The sequence below is a fragment of the Pieris brassicae genome, chromosome 4, assembly GCF_905147105.1.
Source record: "Pieris brassicae chromosome 4, ilPieBrab1.1, whole genome shotgun sequence".
Taxonomy (NCBI): domain Eukaryota; kingdom Metazoa; phylum Arthropoda; class Insecta; order Lepidoptera; family Pieridae; genus Pieris; species Pieris brassicae.
The window spans coordinates 6,962,779-6,981,553 of NC_059668.1; the positions used below are offsets into that span (position 1 = coordinate 6,962,779).

General features: G+C 29.8%; 1 protein-coding gene across 3 annotated transcripts in view; it reads left to right on the forward strand.

Annotated features, from left to right (window-relative positions):
- LOC123708532 overlaps positions 1 to 12,583 on the forward strand; it is a 35,538-nt gene extending 22,955 nt beyond the window's left edge. Inside the window, exons 2-5 of one of the 3 annotated variants that reach the window (XR_006753618.1) lie at positions 6,342 to 6,386; positions 6,639 to 6,820; positions 7,122 to 7,288; positions 9,013 to 12,583. The gene's annotated coding sequence lies outside the window, so the exon portion shown is untranslated. Of the gene's footprint in view, positions 1 to 6,341; positions 6,387 to 6,638; positions 6,821 to 7,121; positions 7,289 to 8,656; positions 8,716 to 9,012 lie in introns of those variants that run through there. The other 2 variants (XR_006753619.1, XR_006753620.1) reach the window with 2 other exon arrangements.
- Positions 12,584 to 18,775: the final 6,192 nt, after the last annotated feature.

An 18,775-nucleotide genomic window follows, 5' to 3' on the forward strand; every position in this document is an offset into this window, starting at 1 on the left:
AAAAATCTAAGATTAAACCAGTTAAAAGGCTGATATTCAAAGGTTTAATTGATATTTAGTCTATTTTTCGCATTTTGTGATTTAATTTATATCATCTAAGTTTTGAAATGTTTTGCTCAAAGTATTTTAATTTAATTGGAACTATTACTATATACATGACATCCGTTGAAAATGTGTACATTAGTATAATGTTAATTGGAATTCTGTAAGTACTCTGTTGTGCTGCCTTTGCCTACGGCAAGAACATTGTGAGCTAGCTATCTATATCTATTATTATCATTGTTACAAGCGTATAATGGAATTGTAAGTTATGACAACTATGGCTGTTGATTTGAAATAATGTGTACCATGAACTACTTTCTCCTGTTACATCGTTTTAATTTGCAAAACATTCTAGATTGACAGGGATACGAAATTTTATTTCTTAAGTCAAATAGAATTGTTTCCAAAAATTTTAATATAGGCGAAAACTTTTTATACATAAAATTTAATTTTAAAAATAAAGTTCAGCTCCTGTATTAATCATTAATTATCCTTGAATGTTGTGTCTTATTTCGGACGTTTACCGTATCTGCCGCTATACATATTATAAATGCCTTATACTTAATAAGATATTGTAAGTAAATCTGGAATCTTATGGGCTAATTTTATAACTTTCTTGTTCTTAACACTAGTGTTCCGATAATATATGGTATTTTACGCAAGTGTAGTATAAATCACGTATGTGTATGGCACTATTTTTACTATTTCTAGTCTAAGATAAATGTTTGATGAATATTAAAAATTACAAACCGGATATTTAACTTTAAAACTACATTGGATTCTGTGATGTAATACTGACTGTTAAAATTATTTGTTTCATTCGAAAGCTAAAATTATTTTTAATATCAATCAAATATTTTATAGCCCTACTTAGTACCAGCTAGCTTGTATATAATCGTAGTTATAATCACGAAACTTTATACTGGTGATATACACACGAATTACAATATCATGTAGACAATTGGAAAGTCGGGATATGTAGTAAAAAGGGTTTTGCTTATAGCAATTATTTATATATTAAGTAACTAACTTTAATACGGTGTAACAATAAAATGATCTATACGAATATGATTGCGCCTATTCATCAAGACTCTCATTTAAAAATTTATATAAATACACTCACGCGCAATGGGCTAAGAAAGAAAAGATATTGAAAGAGCAAATAGTTTTGAATGTATAAAAAATTGTTATGAGAAATTCGTAAGTATGGCTAAACTTGATTGTACAAGTTGTCTAGTTACATGATTGTTCCGCTTGCTGTTAAACTTATAGCTGATGTGATAAGAAGTTTATAAACAAGCGATATTAAAAATAACAATTCTAAAAAAAACAACTTTTACATCATTAACGTGCCATGCGCTTGCGATGAAATAAGTAGGTTTAACTTGTAACTTCGCGTTTTGAATTCAAATAGATGTAATGCACTAAACGATTCTTTGAAATGACACAATTTATCGTTAAATTACCATTTTTTGGGAAACGTAAAAAATTGTGTCAGTGCAAAGTTATAAAATTATGCACAAATAACGTGACTAGTCGCACATAAAATTAATTATGAAATTTCTTGTGCCTATACTTTTATAATTAGGTATTTATAGGTATCGTTACTATTTTGTATACTTGCTAAGATATGTAAATACGCCACTAATATCACTTTTAACTAGATTTTTCTTGATACGTGTACGCTTTTTAACCCTCTATATGTATTATTTGCAGTTATAGATTTTTCCCTCAATACACAGTCAAGGCTAAAAAAAATTGTAAAAAAGACTTTTATACAGAGTTAATTTACAATTATATTCCATTAAATAGTATTTGCTTGATATAAATACAAATTGTCTACATAATTTATTTAAATCATTTATTTATGAAACTGGCGAGTTCGTAACTTCGACTATAGCAGTATAGCAATCGAAACGTCGAGTTAAGTAAATGATTTAATAAATTCGCATTTATAACCGTTAATCAAGATTTATTTAAATTTATAATTAATGGAGCTTTTCGTTATAATCAATTATTTTGTGCAACGCTCAAAACGTGTCAGTTGTGAATTTTTACGAAGCTTCGATGTCGTGAAGATTTTTTATGAACGCTTTTGCGCCTATATTTATGCGTATTATGCGCACTTTACTATTTCTAGGACAATTTAAGGTTTTCCAGACTTTATTCGCTTCCATCCGACATTTATCATTCTCAAACTGTCTCAGAAGATATTAGTGACCTTAATAGAATAGTTATTTTAAACTACATTTGTTCTTTCAATTGTCTACTTGCCTTGAATATGTTTATTAAATTAGATAAGTCAACAAATCTAATTTTAAAAACATTATTTGAAACAAGAACCATGACCAACATTAACAAGATTTCATATTAAACTCTCATGGCTGTAAAGGCTTATTTTGTTAAATACAGAAGTTTAAAATAATGTATTTTATTATTTTCGTAGTTATTGCACTTAAAAGCTATATTGCAAGTATTTTAGAGTTTATTTAGTCATTCTTTTTTATTCCTAGCTTCGTAAACAATATCCAAATGAAACTAATACTACAATCTGTTTAAAAACTTATTGATTTTTTACTCTTCATGTAACTTGAAAACTATCATTTTAAGTAGTTTTGTACCTTTGAAATGTATTCTTCAAACGTGTCAAGCATGAGAAGTTCATATTAGACAACGTCGTCGAACAACCGATTTTCAAAAGAAACATTAAAGTTCAAATTTGACTAACCATTACAAATACATAAATGTTTTCACGTGCGCGAATATTCAACAATCTAGTAGAATCTCAAAAATAATTAGACGTATAAAAGATTTGTAAACGATACTAACTCATGTTGGACACACTTGTAAATGTTTTATTAAAATTTAATAAGCGCTGAAACGGTAATCCTAGTTAAATCAGCCAATTTCTGACTTATTGAAATTTTAATAAATCAAATTTACTCTGAAACAGACCAATTTCTTGTAGATTTTTTTAAGATAAATTAATAATAATTTTATCTAACATAGAAATTCGTATAAGTTTTTTAAAATTAATATTTTTAATACAATTTGGGAGGAAACAACGTAATTGGAAATAGCCTAAACTATATAAACAATAGAAAATATATTATACATTTTCAAACAAAAACCTTCATTAAAAGTCCCTTGAACATTTTAATTTACGCCAGAGCAAAGTTTGAAAAGCTTACGGCATTTATTGTGCGATAAGCGAAAATGTCCGCTTAAAATTTTCAAACTACATTTCAATTTCTCGCTCAAATTCGTTACGTAATTTACAATTTAATTATAATAATATTTCTTTATTTAGTTCACCTTACACCTAATGATATTATCATTATATTTATTTTAAAAAATACGCCATTTAAGCAGTTTTATGGCATAAAGTGACGTTGGTTTCTCCCAAAAATACAAATTATTCACATCATTCCACAATTAGAATTTATTTCATTTTCACTCAATTTATTACACTTATTAATAAATTATTAAAGTATTAACGTCTTTCATTTAAAACGTGTTAAACTTTTAATTAAACAAATGGATAAAAGCACCGCGGCTAAGATTTTTATTTAACACAATGCGTTTATAACTTTATGCATTCAGGGATAAAAAAAACATTTAATTAATCAACTATGGTAATAATATTATAGAACCTTGCTTAGCGGTAGTTGTCTCTTGTCGTTTCGTTTCAAGAGGTACAAAAACGTTTTCTATTAATCTCAAAGAATTTCCCCGAGTATGTTGGCGACATTTCCTATCTATCTCAGTTACCTTTAATAGATAAAATTTAGTGAGGAACGCTAAATTGAATACCTTGGAGATAGAAAATACTTTTCTACTAACGAAAGTGATTGTTGAATAAAATCTAAGAATACAGAATTAGAACGCGGTTTTTTCGTTTCTTCTTTCTTTGTGAAATAGTTCTAGAATGAACATTTAAAATTATGAATATATGTATCTAAATAGATACCGTTATATTTGTTAAATAAACACTATCTTTTTGTACTCTGCTTACTGTTAGTAGAATAATATAATACATGTAATGTTAAATTACACATACATAATTGATGGGTTTAATTGCCATCACACGTTTTCGTGGTCTGATAAAACATTATCAAGTTTCAGAGAGAATAAACATCATAATTTAAAAAACCAGTGGCACACTACAAGCTTTTAAGTCTGGGCCTCAGATTTTTGTATCTGTTTTGTGAAGCCACTAGATCAACACAGATTATCTATTTAATGACAAAAGTCATACATTAATTCGTTAGTACAATAAATAAAATTAGTTGGCCGGTTTGGATTTGGTCTGAACAGAAAGCACATACATCATTGTATTAAGCGAAATTAAAAGTATTTGGCTGTCGGTTGAGAGCCCTTTTTATCCCACTGAGGAAATATATATATTTTATATAGTCTATATTTCCGTTTCAATAAAGTAAAAACATAAAGATGTATAACCATAAATATAATTTTACTAGGATCGCAGAAAACCCAGAAATAGGCAATAAACTTACCGCTTACATGGCGGATACTAAAAGCAATTTGACATGACGTAATATTCCCTCGCGATACTTACTGGTCACAAGCACCTCAAGTGAATAAATTTTCCACACCTTATTTGTATAAAATATATAGGTTTAATTTTAAAATACTTGTGCAAATTTATTATAAGCCTCACATAGCTTTTATTTGTTTTCGAGACGTAAACGCATAAACGTATTGCATTATTGCTAATTATACTAACTTTCAAATCAGACCTACTATAATTACTTTAAAATGTATAAGACTAGAATATTTAATTAGATTTCCTAGGCCTAAGTTATCACACAATATACATGTAACTGTATCTTAAACATTAAAAATAATTTTCCCGTTTTTGTAACGTACTCAATGAATTAAAAAAAATAAGGCAACTTATAATGTTCAATTCATTAAATGGAATATGCGATGGTCTACTCCGAAGAATCTGAATTGATGGACACCAGACAATTAATAGACAGCTAAGACTTGGTTGTCATTACTATGTTGGAAGGATTTCAGCCTGTACTAAATTGGAAATTGAATTCTTCACAATATATATGTATACATTTTTAAAGCACGCTACAGTAAGTTATCCGTTGTAGTGAAAGCTTTTCGTTCAACTAATGGATATCGCCATTTATACTTCAGTAACTAAGTTTAGAAAGCTTGACCTTTAACAAAATATGACTGATTTTAATGTATGTAACCTACATTTTCAACTTTTAGGTTTAACGTTGTTAGTATAATTTACAAATATAGTCACTACAAAGCCAGTGGACACTCATAAGTACTATGGTAATATTAAGCCTGGACCATCTTTTTTAAATTTTATAAATGAACAATATATTATAGTTATTAATCTGAATTCAAACCCACATGCATTAAAACATATATAAATTCATTCTAGAAAGGTATCGAGTAGTTTTTCTTATTTTTTAAAAACGTGGACATGTATTTACTATGCAAGATTGCCTTTTAGAGTTTTAACATATTTAAAATGTTATAATTTGCGCTAACTTTTTGAACGTGAAATACCCTAGAATTTATCAGCTATCAAAAGCACTCACTTTGATAAAATACACAAACATTTTCCCCACATTTTCTCGGTATCCTGCGCTAATTGAACTGAACATCATGTTACGAACTATAGATTACTTGCACTGACAGTTTTCAAAACATCTCGGCTTTGCATCTGTTTTTATATGAAAGTTACTTTGATTTTAAGACTAATAACAATTCAAATGATTGCAGTGTAATGATCTGTTTCATCACCAGTTAAACGTGTCGAAAAAAATAGACCACACAATATGCAGTAAATATTACATCCTATCTTTTTTAAAATAAGTTACAATTATAGTAAACATAAATGTTACACAATTTTTAATATAAAATAAAAGTACAATAGAATAGAAATAACTAGCAAAACTGCGGATTAACCTAATCAGATAGGCTTTTTTTAAAATTGATCAGCCACTACCGAATATGTCAAGCTTTGGATAAGTAGTACTTAATCCGTTATATTCCCGAAGAATCTGAAAGAGAGGTGTCTAAACTCCTAGGTTTGAAAGAACTCGAATCAATGTTCTTCATTCTGCATCTTAGTCGTTACTGCAAACAATCGTCTTGTTCAGCCATTTTAAAATTCATTCTTGGTATGATGCTTGTGAACGGCCACTTTTTATATAAAAATGCATTAATGACCAGTATTGGTACAAAATACCTAACGGATACAAGGTTTTCATAAAGTGTTGATAGAGTTTTTATGTTTATTTCAGATATGCTCCAGTCTCTTTTACAACCCAGTAATCAACGCACGAAGTGTAAGTAAAGTATGACTTAAATAATTTATCCAACTAAACCTAGCCAATGCTAATAATTAACAACTTGATTTGCTTTTTTGCTCTACACTAGGTTGAACTCAATCCCTTCCGCACAATCTGGTATTCAGATACTGTGAACGCACTTATTAAGCAAGTATTACGATATACAATTAATTAAAAATGTATATTTTATTGACTTACCGTTTCCATAGAAAGACTGATATTAGATATCGGAATGGATATGGATTCTAGGTACAGCAAAAAAAATGATCGGGGCTATGCCAGCAGTAGCCGTTCGGCATGAGCGGCGCCGGGGGGAGAAGCGCGGCGGGGGGCGGCGCCCCTCGCAGCTTCCTCTGCAGCTGGGCAGGATGGCAGACCCATCCAGCCCTGCGTCTGACACCTTCAGCCACAAGTTGTACTTTTGTAGGAAGGTGAGTTGTATTGTCAATAAACAGATCATACTTTTTCGAAAATAATCCGGATCTAGTACATATGTGATAGAACACTTTTATGAATGTTCTTTGTCTACACTACCTGTCTACTCTACCTACACTATATGCATACATTGACGGTTATGTCCAACGGTATAATAAAACTAACAGACTATTATGAAAAATAAATCATGATAGAGTGGCTTAAAGCTTTAAAAAAACTCTTTAAAACCTTGCTCTAATGTACTCTAGATGAAGTAGTAGGAGAATGTTAATTTCTAAAAATATTTTAAATTTTCAGACCGCTTTCCTTCACGCAGTAGTTGGATCTCTTCTTCTCGGCATCGTGGTCCTGGTGGTAGGATTAGTTCAGTTGTCGCCCGGGGCGGAGGCTGCACAGCATCGGTATTTTCTTATGGGATCGGGTGGCTTACTTTTTGGAGTTGGATTGTTGGGAGCCATATTGAGGTGAATATTTCAATACTACTTTTTTTAGAAAACAATTGCACACCATAGAATTATTTTATATTATATATTAGAATAGATGAATTATTATATTAGAAGAACAGTAGATTATATTTAATGGTTGTTTAGTTAAATTTAGGTGACAAACGTGGATCTCGACTATTAGACCCGATTTTATCGTATTTTTAATTTTTCGTAGTTAAAGTGTTGGACTAGTGGCTTCAGCGTGCGACTCTCATCCCTGAGGTCGAAAGTTCGATCCCCGGCTGTGCACCAATGGATTTTCTTTCTATGTGCGCATTTAACATTAGCTCGAACAGTGAAGGAAAACATCGTGAGGAAACCGGCTTGCCTTAGACACAAAAAGTTGACGGTGTGTGTCAGGCACAGAAGGCTGATCACCTACTTGACTTATTGACTTATTCAATTAACAAACGATCATGAAACAGATACAGAAATCTGAGGCCCAGACCTAAAAGATTGTAGCGCCATTGATTATTATTATTTATCGTATTTTAATCATAAGTTTTTATAGACCGCATTCAAGATAGTCCCTATGAGACATCTATGCATTTTGTATATAATTTACAAACTTCGTTTTTGCTTAAACTGAAACACAATTTTTAGATATTTTTATAGAGCTAGATACGTAATTCACTTTCAATGTGCACATTTTAACAGTTTCCCTTACGGTGAGCGAAAACATCGTAAGGTAACCATGGACATGCCTTAGACCCAACGTTCGCCACCCATCGTGTGTCAGAAGGCAAGGCTGATCACCTACTTGCCTATTAGAAAAAACAAATGATCATAAAACAGATACAGAAATCTGAGACCCAGACCTACAAGGCTTTAGCGCTACTAGTTTTTTAGTAGCCATATGAATCGTGTACATATTATATTCACATATATTGCATGTTCATCAAATGTATACATGTATGTTTATCCAATTAAACTGCGTCTATATATTTTTATTGCTTGATCGTAACTAAGCCATCATACTCTTACTTTAATTAAAAGTGATAAACTAAATGAAAAGCGGACTATTGTGAGTGAATAAAAATTGTTTACGACACGGAAGTTTTTTACGATATGGGATATGAAAAAAATAAACCTAATTTATTTTTTATTGACGTTAAAAACTGTTACTAAATAAATGATTCTTTGATTTCAATTTTAACTCTATAAAAACATTAATCTTAAGACTTACTACTACCACTATAGAACTACACAATAATATCTACACTAATAATTCTACAATTAAAATACATTAAAAACAACTTACATATATACTTTTTTAACCTAGTTCTAACAACTAATAACATAACAGGTCTGCCTCGATAGAAATCATATTTATTTTATGTATTGCAGGCGTGGATCGTGCCTTGCTAATCAAGTTGGAGGCGGGACTCACGCGAGTTTTGTCTAACTAACTTCACCCGAGATTCCGTATACCCAGTAGGTCTACGGTCTCCATAATAATATGTTTTAATAATAAGTAGTTCCTTAATATCGACTATATACGAATATGCTGTATATTATGTCTTTTTAACAAGATTAAAAAAACTTAAACGCACAAACTGGCACATTAGAATAATAATAATATAAACATCAACTTTGGAAACCACAAAGCATTTCTAAGATGTACAAATCTACATAAAACCGTTATCAAGTCATAACATCTTATAACTCAGTACTTCTTATAGTTAAATACTAATTGTTTCCAGGTGCGTCTGCATACACTGTTACAACCAGAAATATGGAGTTGAGTACCATTCGCCGCGTCGCATTGAAATTGGGGATTACAGAACATATCATGGAGGAGTTTGCGTAGTTGAGACTCCACAATGCCGACCCAAATTGAAGACCCAAGCTAGTGTGGGGCAAGTGGATCTTATCAAGCAGCCCTCAGCCGGCAGCGAGACTTAAACTGACCATCTTTCTTGTAAGATTGTAAGTTGTCAATGTCGATAAGGTTAATTGGAACTTATATTTGCAAGAATTATTTCGAGTAATTTAAATCTCTTTGAATGAATAAACAATATCCTCGAGCCGAACCCTCTTTTAAAAAAAACTTAATCTAATTACAGTTTTGACAACACTTTCCCTTTTATAATGCAAATTTTGACCGAAAGAATCTAGTAAAGGAAAACAGTGTAGACTATTTTAGTTTAGACAAAGAGGGTAGTCTAAAATTTTATTAATTTTTAATCGCATTGCACAGAAACTCCATAGTTGTAACTTTGTTTTTGTATAGAGCACACGCTCTGACTCTAGAGACAAATGTGTTATTAATGTTATCGACCTTGGTAATTCACATTATAATATATTCGTATTATTCTCTATGTGTAGTAGTTTTATGTTAAATAAAAAAAATATAGTAAGTAATAGTAATCTTACCCTACGGTAATTTTAGTTTGTATTTTGATATACCTTTTGGAACTCTATTTCTAGTCCTTTATTCTTTTTGAGATTTTTTCACAAAAGTTTTAAAAGGAATTTTTAGTCTATGTGGGTTCTATAGAGATGTATTTTGTAGTTGTTATTTTACAACATCCTTTCGAATTTGATAACTTTTTGTCTATTATATTTTCTGACATATCAAATTGTGGAATATCTGACATATTAACGTCTGACAGTTCTTGACACTTTGGACAGATGTGACGTTTTAGATTAACGACAGGTAAAACTTACAGATGTAAAACGTCGCAGTAGAAAAATCACAGATACATACAAAATGGCTTGAAATGTCACATCCTTCCACGGACGGGTTGGTTAATGAGCTTAATTACGTTATTGGAGAAAGTATATTGAATTTAAATTTTACTCATAAACATATAAAGTATTCTCACAGTCCATATGCAGCAAAAAAGTATGTATACAAATATCTATGGTTTATATTTTCTCTATAAATAATATATTTACATAAGTTTACATCACATGATTGCAGCCATGTTTTGAATTATAAGGAATAGATACAAAGTTATATAAAATATGTTCATTATTTATATTAATAAATAAAATAAAAAATATCTAATTATATCAAATAACAGAATATATGATCATAATGTACCCCTTATTTTGTTAATTGGAAGTCCTAGCATTTTAATCATAAGAGACTGAAAAGAGTGTTCTAAACTAACTTTCTGATACTCATTTAAAAATATTTGATTTTTTTTTCACTTGTAGCACGACCCACTTTTATTTCGCCCACACCGTAAGTTAAGTATTTATAAGATATATCAAATTCTCTTTATATATGGGTCCAATAATTGATCCATACTTTATCAATGTACTATATTATTCAAGGTTACTATAACCTTTTTTCATTATTATAAAGGAACGCTGTACATCATCATCAAGATTATTATGTGGACTGTGGAGATAATTTTATTTACAAAAAGTTTACGTTCAAATGCATTTTTTTTAATCGTATTGTATTTAAGACCACAAAGATAGCCTTCCTGTTGTGACACAGATTAACTTTTTTAAATGAATTTTGCGTATATTTTTTTTTATTAAACAAAATCAAATAATTAAAGAATACAGTGTAGTATGCGATGCGAACGAGTCAATTTGTATATTCGTGTTCGTTTCGATTTTGGAAGTTTTAAAGCTTCACAGTCCAAATAATAAAGTTACGTAGGTAAATGATTGAAGACATATATTAACTTGTTGTTGTAATTGGTGTATAGTTTTAGGGCTAAGATATGGGTGTTAGTTGAAATACTCTCTGAACCATTACGCTTTAACCAACGCTTTTACATAAAGTTGCCAAATCTTAGAATATACATTATTTTTTTGATCTATGCCCTGAGATTAACAATTGAACGCTTACGTAAAATACTATCAAATTGTTACATTATAACATGATTTGTTCGTTACCGTTTAATAGTCACATAGGTAAAGAGGTTATCGTGTTGCTCAGACCTGGGGTCGTTTATTTCTTAGTGTTCAAAATTTATACGTTCCGTTCACCCTAAGTACGACGTAAAGGGAGTTTAGTTTTCAATACATTTGTATTATTTTAACTATTTGTTTGCATTTACGATTCGATATGTGTTTCGTATTAAGGGTACATAAGCAGTAATTTCAAGGGAAAGTTTACTCCTAAGCATTAACTTCTGGAACCTTCAGATGGCTCGACTCTTATGTTTTAACAGGCCTCATAAAAATAGCCAAAATGTATATTCTAAGAACCAAAATATTTTCGCTTTTCAGACTGAATTGTTTCTAGAACTTATAGCGGTTAACAAATTTAATTCCATAGATATTATTACGATTGCTTATATAATAACTAGAGCTTTTAAGATTTTATTGCCGTGCCAAATTTTGTCGAATTTCATTGTTATAAGTAATTTAAGCGTTGGATATCACTATGCTTGTTGTAATTTTGTTATAATGTTTTCAACAAACAAATAATTTAGTATTTTGTCGTTATTTCTAGTAATATTTTATATCATTATAAATAAAAACAAAAAACGATACGTTGCGTCCAAATGGGCTGCTTAGAAATCGTTTCGTCTTTTGTTTTTTACTCTCATCTAATGAATTTTTTTTATTAATTTGTTTAGCTGATTTCATGATAATCTTAGTTTTGTACAGAGCGCAAATAAAGTATTATTTATTATCACATCTTCATATTTATTGTAAATATTAACAAATTGTATATTCGACATAAATGTGTTTGAATTCTTTATTAAAAGATTTGCGTATACATCTAATAATCTTCTCAAATAACATGTTTTCTTTATGCGATAATCATTTTTCTTTATATATGCGTATTCGAATAATGATTATAAATGTCAACAAATATAAATATATAAATGGAAATCAACCCATGATCCATAACGTAACTTTGTGTTATTTAGGTATCTTTTGACAATTGTCAGTAAGTCGTCATACATTCCGAGTGTATTGAATAGCCAAAAATAACTTAGATAAGTGTATTAATGTAAACTAAATTATAGTATATTATTTAACTGAATAAATTAAAAGAAAGCTACAATAACGGCAAACACCTGTTTCTTAGTTTAAATAATTATGTTAATTATACTCGATGAAATAAATAAATAATCTTTACTAAAAGTTTTATTTTTATTAATTAAACCAAGAGAATTGATATTGCGGGCTACTTAGTACAGTATTTTTTTAAACATAAATAGCGAAATTATTCTCTCAGTACATTTAATAAGCTAATGAAAAGCGTTTGTATCCATTATAACTTTCTTTTAGTCATATGTATTATATTATATTAATCGATGTTATTTCTGAGTAACAATGTAATCGTAAATGTTGTACACGTATTATGTTAATAAATCTTAAGCTTTGTCTCACTTTCGTATATTAAAAAAATATATTAATATAAAAAAATGTATTTTTTATAGATCCAAATTATGTTGAATATGTATTATGATTTACTGTGTGAAGTTTTTAGTGGCTACAATTTTATTAACATAATACAAAATAATATTACTATCACTATATTATATACTATGCTAAGTCTCATTCACTGTGATAAAATAAAGTTTCTTGTAAACCTTCTTACATTTAAAATATATTAAACTGGTTTTATAAGCTTGACAAAACGCTAAAAATCTTTAAAAGAAAATAATCTAATACAAATTTTATCACAGTGAACTTTCACGTCATGTTTCTAAATAATTTCATTTACTTTTAATTAATTCAAAATTACAATTTTTTTAACAAACAAGAACTCTCAATTCATCAGCAGAGACATTTAATTTTAATATATGGAAAGTATTTTATATTTGTATATTTAAATATTTTAGTTTAAGTTACGACTGTACTGTTTTATATCTCATATATTTTATACTGATGTCTCTAAATAAATGTGGACGAACAAAGTGACTCTTATTTACTTTAAGTTTTAACTTTGTTTTATCAAATCCCGACTCTGCCATCCTATAAAATAAGATTTAGGAATAAATCACAATATCTACATTATATTGACAAAATCTAATATGAAATATTATTATTTTTTTACAAACATTCATAATCATTTATTTTCAAAAAGTATATTTCATACGTTTTAATCAAGACAATTAAAGTAAAACCAGCACTGCTCATATTAAAAAAAATCACTTACAAGCAAAAATTAATGATATCATTTAAAATTTTAAACTGAGGATAAGTTTATGATTCAATCATTGCTAAGCTTTACATAAGTTTATTTCACATGTTGACATCATAAACAATCTAGTGTAAATAGTATTCAATTCAATAGGTATCGGTAGATAACATTAAAACAAATCAGCGTTTATAGTGTTATGCCATAACCAATATCAGACACTACTTGCTACTAGACAGTGCTATACATAAATTTATAGTAACAAATTCTCGAGAAAGAGGGGAAAGGAAAAGGGAGTCGATAACAAAAACAACCTGTGTGTCGACGACTCAAGCGTCTTCCCTGTACGTACCTGTACAGTTGAGACGTGATTTGTTTATATGTATGTCGCAGCCAACTAGCTTAATTAGCCTAGCCGTTTAACTAACGGTCTGAAAGACATTCAGCCGTAGCGTTTGTTACATCATTTAATACACTGAGAATACATTCGTACAATAGAGTCATTATTTAGCAGATATAAAAATCGGCAGAGTGAAAAATATGTCATAAAAATATTTAAGAAAAACACTTTTTGAACGGATTAAAGCTATGTATTATTATTAAAAACTTTATTTTATTTTTTCCGACGTTTCGCGTGCTTTTCAGCATGCGTGGTCACGGTGTTTAGCTTTAATCCGTTCAAAAAGTGTTTTTCTTAATGTGTATAAGCTATTTTAATATAAAATAAAAGACAATAAAAATATTTTTTTTCAAATTAAATTGCTTAAGTCAAATTCTCATTAATATTGCCAGTACACTCATCCATGTTGTTATACTTGTTGTTTTTCACGAAACTTTGGAGAACAACATCAAAGTTGTGGTTTGTCGACGCCATATTGACAGTTTGAAGAGCTTAATTTCGAGTTTGAGAGTGAAATTAAAATGAAATTAACAATTAACAGGCTAGGAAAGCAATGAAACGTCATCGATCCAAATCATTTGCCTAGCTGTTTCATCAACTGGCTGAACATCTTCCAGGCCGCTAGTTTAACGGCTAGGCTGTTAATTGAACGGCTAATTAAGCTAGTTGGCTGCGACGTATGTATATTGTAACCAAAGATTATTTATTTATTTTAAGTAAATGAATATACCGATGGCTATTTGCAGAATATTTTAGGCAAAAACAATTTTTTTCTTCTAATGACTATTATAGTATTAATCATTTATTAATCAATAATAATAAAAATAAGTAGACAACAAATAAAATATAAACGTAGCTGTGTTTATACGTCTACGTTAGCTCATTATTAATTGTAATGGGAAAAGAACATGCAATAATGTGAATATCATCAGCCATGTTGTAAAAAACTATACATAGTCATAACTGTAGACGATGTACCTATAAAAACTTTGGAATATAAAAAAATATTGTGCGTGTAAAAATGATACACATACAACTTTTCATTTCTATAAATACTATTATTTATGGCCAGTCAGCAACAAATCCTTTAGTCGTATGAAGAGAAAGCAATCCCGATCTCGCAAGATCTCGTGCTATTTTATCGAAACATAACGAGACGAGACGAGATTAGACACACTCATCAAAAAGAGATGAATCTGAGAAAAATATCAGTTTTATGTTTTTTACATCTGTTTCATTCGGTTTTTTTTTTATTCTATGGGAACGATATAGTAAAAAAATACGATATTCGTCGACGCAAGGAACAAATCCCGAAAAAAAATATATGCTTAATGAGTAATCTAGCGCTGTATGTTGTGATAGAGTGATCTCGTGGCATTTTGGCAACATAACGAGATCTCGGGATTAATGAGATTCAGTGTATCTAATATCAGTGAAAGTTAATTTTTCGATGAACAAGCATATCTCTGAGCGTCGAATATATGCCACAGCTTGTTATACTTGGAAATCCCTGTAATTATAAAGATGACTTGTAACGTCTTGTAAGGCGTCAAAATTTTCTATTTGCTTTCCTTAATGATTAACAACATAAGAAGATAAGATAATTGGTTGCAGAGGATTTTACGTGTTGCTACTATACCAAAAAAACAGAGAGACAGAGCAACAAAAAGTCCATCACGTACTTGGGTACCACTGAAAATGTTTAGAACTACCTAGTTAGAAACATTGCTAATGATTTTTTTTTCAATTTCAAAACTCTTTGGTAACCTAATGTAGTCTATTGCATTTATTTGTTTTTGTGAATTGGCGGCAAATCTAAAACTCTTGTTACACGTGAAAATCAACCTAACGCGAGAAATTTTTCGGTCAATGATTAATTATGACTTTTGTTGTGGGCTTACTCAACAACAAAGCTATGATAAACTGCGATTAGCATTTCTTAATGAAGTCCCATCTCGTGCCACTATTTACAATTGGTTTAACGAGTTTAAGCGTCGACGTAGCAATCTCAAAAACGATCCGCGTGAGGGACGTCCTTTGACATAAAATTTTTACTAAGTATGTCAATTTGTTACAGGTAATCAAGTATAATAAAATAAAGTATGATATAATATGTCATTCACTATATTAGAATGCTGCTGGTTTTTTGGTTATGATTACGATAACGGTTTCTTTCAGGATTTCTGTTGAGCAAAATTTTCTATTATATCCTTAAAGTAAACTTTCAATGCACATAATTGACAAATTACTCAGTCATTCTTGTAACATTCTTGTTCGCAATTCATTTATTATTCTCTTCAGCTGCTAAAAAGACCGCTCTCCACTACAATTGGTAACCATTAGGCAAAGGAATATTCTTGTAGCAATTTCTACCTTCGGAAATATTATACATTAGTACAGTAGGAATAGGTGCAGGCATCGATACAATGGCGTAGTATATACTTTGTCTTCTGCCTTCTAATAAGATTACTTTTTTATGACAAAAGTGTAATGTGTCCGACAAAAATGTTTTGAGAATAAATGTGTAAGGTAAATTGTCGGTCCTTCGGGGACAATGTCTAGAAATGCGTCAATGCAAAACAATGCGTCGGTCTTCTTAATATTTTTAGGTATTAATATCTTATTTATACACAGCTAAAGACATCGTCAAAATTTATAATTGTCACGAGAGTTACGGCTTTTCAATAGAAATGATTTATCTATTTTTTTATTTGTTGTTGTTGGTTGGATTTAATGTAATTTTAATTAATTACTAAGCTGTTTACAGCGACATCTAGTGTGTAGCTTTGGTATGATGTTGAGTATGTCATCATAATATAACTACAAGATCACATAATGTTGGTTATGGTATTTTCCCGTAGATGTCGCTTCAAAATTTGTGGCGGCGTAACTGATGAAATGCTATGTTTATTTTTAATAGTCAAATACTTCATAAGATGTCACTCAAAGTAAAAATTAAAATTAAATAACATAGTGGCGTATTTATTTGTACCGGGAGTAGGTTCTAGAAGCTGACACATTGTTAATCAATGTCGCTAGAGGGCCTAATATTCAATTCTATATTTACATATGCACTACATTCCTTTGTAGTTTTCTTTTCGTTGTACTTTTTTGCATACCTGATTTATGAATAATCAATCCAGTATAGATTTTACAATTTTTATTAAATTAAGGTAAACAATTTTAACTGGACTGGCTACTTCAACAGGGAAATAATTATTGATATACATCTTGAAGTGTCCCTGTCTGTGTCTTGTCTGTTCAGAATTAGGATATAAATAGATTCTGTACTTGGTCTGTGGTGACGCATAATTGACGTGAAAACTGGCTGTTGCCTGCGACTATATTCGTAGTAAGGTTTTCTTTAATCTTAGAGGTGGCGCTGGTAAAGTGCCATTTTGTACAATAGTAAAATTTACAGGACAAACAAAAAACAGTCGGTTAATAGAAATATGTCCAATAAGTTGAAATGCTTTGGCGTAGGCACGAAGATATCCGGTTGGTTAAGGGAAGACACACTCTATCGGCCTTTAACGCTTAAATAAATCTACGACATTATATACGGGTTCATATTTCCTATTTATGTAATGTAAAAAACATAATGAAATACAATTTCTGTATATAGATATTTCTTATATTTCCCAAGAAAAAGGATTTCTTTTATTCCTAATTTATAGTGATATTGTATATGTATACCTATAACGGCATCTGAATTACAAGTAAACTTATTTTAGCTTTTAAAACTTCTAAAGTAGGATATAAAATGAGTATAATTTAGTCGAAAATTGTAGGAGAAGGTAGGTGGTTTTTATGCTAAAAGTTGCCGTCGGAAACCTACCTAGTGAAGTTAAACTAAACTTCTTACAAACATACTATAGATACAGCATATATAATAGTATACATGAAATATCGTTTTTTAAACTATAATATGATCATGTAATAAAACCAGCTCTCAATATTTTACTTTAAATTATAGTTTACAGTTATTTCTTGAATCGGTAGAAAATTTATGTAATTCAAGTATGCTATGACAACTTTTGTATAATTCATTAATATTATACAGGAATAAAAAAATAATACAATTAATAAATAATTATTTAGTATTTATTGGTAAGTACTACCTAAGTGTTCAAGTACACAAGCAATAGTTACATAAGCAATATAGTTAATCTCAGACTCTCAATTACAAATATTATATTTTCTTTACTTGCGATGTCAATAGTAGGTATCTACTGAATTCTAAAATAGCGTACATCCTAAAATCTGATACAAATAAGTACACGCTGTTTAAAGAAATAGAAGCCAAGAATTTAGAATACTTACTACTTAAAAAATGCATAACATTTTATCGATCCCATCGAATATTCACCTATGTTTTTATAGGCATTAAAAACGGTGTTTGGCGCCCGACGAACAGCTAGAACCCAAACAAGATCGGTGCGGCAACGTCGCACAAATCGATTCCTTTTCTTATTACCACAATACACATCCATTAAAATCTTATTTGTATTTTTTTATAAATTATTGTTAAATATATTTATTTTATTTAAAATACGAATTGTTCTATTCAAATTATCTAAGCTTTTTTAGGTAAACTATTCACTATTAATAATTCACCCCTGGTAATAAAAAGGACAATGAAAACGTTTTACCACAATACTTATAGATCATTTCAGTTTTATCGAAATTGATTCTACGTAAGAAGCTTACTAAACGTAAAATGACCATTACAAGGGTGCGGTTAGCCCTGGACGGTGTTTCATAAAACTAAAATGACTTTATAGACTTTATGAGACCAAAAAACTGACAACTAATTTCACTAAAATAATGGCAACATAGCTCCCTGTTGCTTATATTTAGTTAGTTTAGTTAGTTAGTTGCTATTATATAAATATTCTATATATCTTTTTATTATTCTGTTCGCATTTTATATTTATTTGTAGTTTTAAACTGCGTAACACGTGAATAGTGAAAAAGGCAACACTAAAGCACCAATAAC